This window comes from Corvus brachyrhynchos, unplaced genomic scaffold (genome assembly GCF_000691975.1).
Source record: "Corvus brachyrhynchos isolate BGI_N302 unplaced genomic scaffold, ASM69197v1 scaffold7, whole genome shotgun sequence".
NCBI classification, from domain to species: Eukaryota; Metazoa; Chordata; class Aves; order Passeriformes; family Corvidae; genus Corvus; species Corvus brachyrhynchos.
In genome coordinates this window covers 1829740-1834821 of record NW_008239054.1, presented here as the reverse complement: position 1 = coordinate 1834821, position 5082 = coordinate 1829740, and the positions used below count along the sequence as shown (strand labels likewise).

Below are 5082 nucleotides of genomic sequence, written 5' to 3'. Positions count from 1 at the left end.
GGGTGGCTGAAAGAATTGTTTGAATCTGCTTTTTCTTCCACATTGCTTCTTTCATTGCTATTTTTGTACATCTTACAGGATATTCTGTTTTTCATCAAACAAGGACAGACTTTCAGTCTGCACTGCTAAAGCCTGACCAGCCAAACTTTGGAAGAAAATATATATCAAAAAGTGGTATGAAGGTAAAACCCCTGTTAACAACATCCATGCATGGCTCAATTCCAACTTTTATCATGTGCCTTTTACCACTCTCTTCATATAAACTCATTCAAATTCACAGCAAAAATCAGTGACTATCAGCAGAACAAGTAACAGGGTGCAAAAGGCATACAAAATACTCAGCTTCCATGCTTGAAATGTATGGCAAGTAGGTAGTTTGTGTGGCAAAAGACCTATTTTCTATTTTGTTAACAAATTCATTACATCTGGCTCATTGCTTTCATTAAGTACATCTGGCTGCATTAAGGAAAGCATGACGAATATTTAATACACGATTTTGCTCATCATTTCATAAATAAGTGAAAATCAATTCACAGTGGAAGTCAGAACTGAAACTGAGGAAGACAGGAATTGCCATATTAAATCAGAGTGGAGGCACTAGCGCTTGACAGCTGTACAGCCCAGCTGCTTGACAGGCAGCTGCAAGACCTCCATCACAGACAGATGTGGGATAGTCAGCCAGCATCCTGAGGCACATCTTGATCTCTAATAGATAAGAAATTGGATTATGAAAGATAATGGTTTACTATATCTTCAAGAACAGTAACCAGACACAGATTTATAGGCAAATGAGGATTCACAGAAAAGGGAGAGCTCTAATCCCATCCCTTTGGTATTTTTATATGTCCTAAAGCTTAGCAAAAGCATGAAGAAAAGTCAGGCATTTCCTTCCCCCTCCCCTCCAATTCAGATTTAGATGGAGCATAAGAAGAGAAAGCATCCTTTGAATATGAGGATGTCTGGAAACTCACTACAGTTAAGGAGAGAGTACGTACTGCTATCTAACTCAGGGACATATCTGTAGGACCTGTAGAGTTTTCCTCTTCTCTCCACATGCTCTGAAATACTGAAGGAAAATAAAAGGTATCTGAGCACTAAGCTGAAAAAACCATTCTTCCCTTCCTGTCTTGCTAAATCCATTATCTGAAATTATTGTCTACACTACATGCCTGCATAAATAAAAATTAACTGCAATTCTCTCATACCTAACTAGGAAAACACACATGTGCCTCATTTCATGACTTAAGCTAATCATTTATCAGTCGCTGTAGTGCTGTTATCTGCTATCTAAATGACATGGAAAATTACCACTATCAGTGTCCTAATGCTGATATATTATCCCTATCAGGAGCAATTATTTGGTTTCACATGCAGAGTTTCAGTCAGTATCTGGGGTCTATGCCAATAAGCACTCAACATCAAATAAAAGGGCAGTCATGATACAAGCAGACCTTTACCATTTTGTGATAACTATCAGTAAATCTCTAAGAGATTTGTGGCTCTTCTTTAGGACTTTTAGCAGAAGATATTTAGAAAATAGAGTGACAAAAAAAAAAGACTTTCCAAAGTTTATTAATTCCTGGAGAAAGCTGAGGCTTCTCTTTTCAGCTAGGTATCTAATCATTCACCATCTTAGCAAACAAAATGTACAGCGATGCATTTCAAAACACTGAAGTGCATTAGAGTCTTTTCTAGTGTCCAAAATTAACAAATATACTATCAAAGTAAACCATAATACTGTAAAATAAATAGGAATTTTTATATGATATGCAGACCGAGTTCTTCAATTTAACTAGCTTAACCTTCTGAAATTCCTAAATCAGAGCTATTCAGAGCTGTTTCACTGCAAATTCACTATCTTCTTTAAGGGGTCCTAGGGGAAAAAGCAAAGTTTGGTTTGACAAAATAAAACTTGACAGCTGTAACTCTGCCTTCAAACATCCCAGGAAATTCACTGAATGGGACTAAATCACAAAAGTTGTTTTGGTTGGTCGCATTTTTTTGTTGGTTGTTGGTTTGTGGTTTTGCACATAAACATTTTACTACTAACCCTCTGCCCCAAAATAGAGCTGCAAGGCCTCTCTCAGGTCAGCTAAGGGAACTGTTGCTGGTAAAGAAATCTGAATAAGCCAGGTGTACCATTCATCTGTGAAAAAAGTTCCAGTGATTCAGCATGTTACTGATCTGAATTTTAACTTTTTAGTTAAATAATATTTAGTTAAATTTATTTTGGGAACTCTTAGGATAGGGATGAGCCAAACCCTGTCCCCTTGTTCCCCCAGTCTGGGACCAAGCACCAGAGCAAAAATTAATTCTCATATACAGAGTTATTTTATTCAGGCTAGTAAATAAATGGATGAAATCAAGGGAATTCTTGTACTCAAGACACTGAAACAAAGCCTGCTGCAAAATGAAACTTCTTTTTCTCTACCTGAAAGGATTTGCAGGATATCTTCAGCCACCCTAAATACAAAAATGAAACATCCCACTGTTGGCCCCAGTACCAGACTGCAGGAAGGCAATCCAGTCGATGCACAAAATGCAAGTCTCAAGAGTGTGCTACTTGTCTTTTATGTATCTGGTCCTCCTGGAGACAAGCACTATGTAATTCTTTCCCCAAGTCTGAAATGCTATCTACGAGTTACATATAGCAATCCGAAGAGATAAAAAATTAATCCCTTTCCTGAGCATGTCATGATTATCATCCTAGATATTTTCATATGTTTAGAAAAGACATTAGTTCTAGAGACTATGCATTGTATCTTAATCATTATCAACCCCCTCCCCTCTGTTCATAAGACAACAATGAAAGAACTTAATGGTTCCTTGAATTAGTAATTAAGGGCTGCATTCCTACCAAGGTCTTCTCCATAACACCACTAAGGCCAGTGTCTCAGTTTTGCATCTCTATTCTGCAGTGCTACATGTTGATGTTTCAGCTCGTAGCATTTACACTGCTAGAAATCATCTGTCAGCTCTCAAAAGAGTCAGATGATCAAATATAGCTCCCTTTATGAACTCATTAACTGCACGTAAACATGGCATTAATAAGCATTTGACAGGCAAGTTTTATTAGTTACTTCCACTGAAGTTACTCACCAGGACCATGAGAGCACTGAATACGAAAAATTGAAAGTTAAGAATTCAGTGACACAAAAGTAGGAGACTCAGAAGTGAGAGACTGACTGGAGGAAGAGAGATAAATTACATATATCTTATATCCCATATGATTTACAAATACATTTTTCTTCCAGCAAAATGGTCCTCCACTCTGGAAAGTTTTACTAATATTAACTTTCCAGAGGCGCATTAGATTTTTACATTGCAAAATACACAACAGTGCTCTAAAATACATGAATGCTCATTTTTGGGTTCCTTCTCATTAATAAAAGACAATAGAGTCAACATTATACCAAGCTCTGAGAACACCATAAGGTTAAGATTTAGAAGGTGTTATGGAAACACTTTTATTTGAGGAATCTCTTATCCATGAGTTCAATTTTTCAAGTAACGTATGTCAAAAGACTACAAAGGTAAGGGTGTATGTTTGTGTTATAAACAATGATAGTTTCACTGACCAAGTGATAGGTTCTTCAGTGATACCTAACAAACAGTTCCAGAACTCAGACAAAAGCAGAGTGGCTGCTACTGAAACCTAATTCATATACAGGATTTACCTGAGTGCAATTGCTTCATGTGCTATGAATGCATGTGCTTCTGTGCACACGTACATGCAATTATGGAGGGTGTGGTCTACTCATGCATAGATGTGCATGCACACACAATTCGTTAGGATCATATACAAATCATATGTATTTTACAGTAAAAGAAATTTAAGTGTGTGTGTCTGTGGGGATGCTGGTTTGGTGTTTTTAAAGGCAGTTCGTTGGTTGCTTCTGATTTTTGAACGAGATAGCGGTATATTGCACACAGGCATGACAGGAATACCCAGGAATGAAATACCTCATACAGAATGAACCACATAAAACGCCAGGGAATGCTTTTGCAATAAAAAAAGTAATCTCCAAAAAGTCTGTGTAATATATGCTGAACTTAACCATGCAAACAAAATGAGTTTCCCTATTGGGACATAAACTCTCCCAGCTTCTCAGCTGAAGAGCTTTAATGCAAATATTGTTTCTACTGGAATTTGCCAGCTACTCATTATTTTACTGCTTTTTTTTTTCCTTAACTGTAAGCATGATGTTTAAGCAGCACAATGGTGATGTAAGAATACTTTATATTCTATGTAAATCTGTGTACATCTACGTAAATCTCTGAACAAGAAGGATGAATATGATCTTACAAGCTTAAACCAAAAAGGGAAAAAATTCCTGAATTTCCAGGAACTGTATCACCTGGTCAAACATGGAATGAAAGATGAAAATAGGTCACAATATTTCAAATACTCTCTTTAACAAAGTCCTTATTTTGCAGGTCTTGTAATATATCTCATTATGGTACCAATTTCAGTATCTCTTTCTGAGAAATGCATTCCATTTAGTAAAATTTCTGATGTCCTAAAGACATAATTGATGTTACTTATCTTTTTCACTCCAACCTGTACATCTATATAGCTTTAAAGCACATTTTGATGCCTTCTATCAGGGGAAAACAATACATATAATTTTGATATTTCTGCAAAAGAAATCTTTGCTGTGCAGTTGGTGGTCTATGTCTGAGCTGCCTCTTATTCTCTAGCCCTTTATTCACAAAATCTCTTTTTCCATATACTGGAGTTGATGCATCACGTCTTGATTTTGTTTTTTATGCCTAGGGTAGTAAGCACGATTCGGATTTTGGTAATGATTGAGCATGTGACTACACTTGCTTACAACACTTAAATATCAATACATAGATAATTAGCCAGGCTAATTGTGCTTTGGGGGATTTCCACAGGCAGTAAAATTCAGTGTCTCTCATTCAATGTAGAGATGCTTTTTGGGGCTTGTGGTGGTACAACACATGCCAGTTCTTTTATTTTCAGTCCGAATTTCTGATTTGAGTGGTACTTCAGGTTTGATCTATACATAGAAATTTATTAGTTACAAAAATTAATATCCATGATTTTTAAGTGTGTAG

The 5082-nt window shown here is 36.5% G+C and overlaps 1 protein-coding gene across 1 annotated transcript in view; it reads right to left on the bottom strand.

The window, feature by feature from the left end:
• Positions 1-5082, bottom strand: part of FHOD3 (formin homology 2 domain containing 3) — a gene marked incomplete at its 5' end in the record, with an annotated part of 377704 nt that overhangs the window by 254677 nt on the left and 117945 nt on the right. The gene's annotated exons all lie outside the window — the stretch shown is intronic.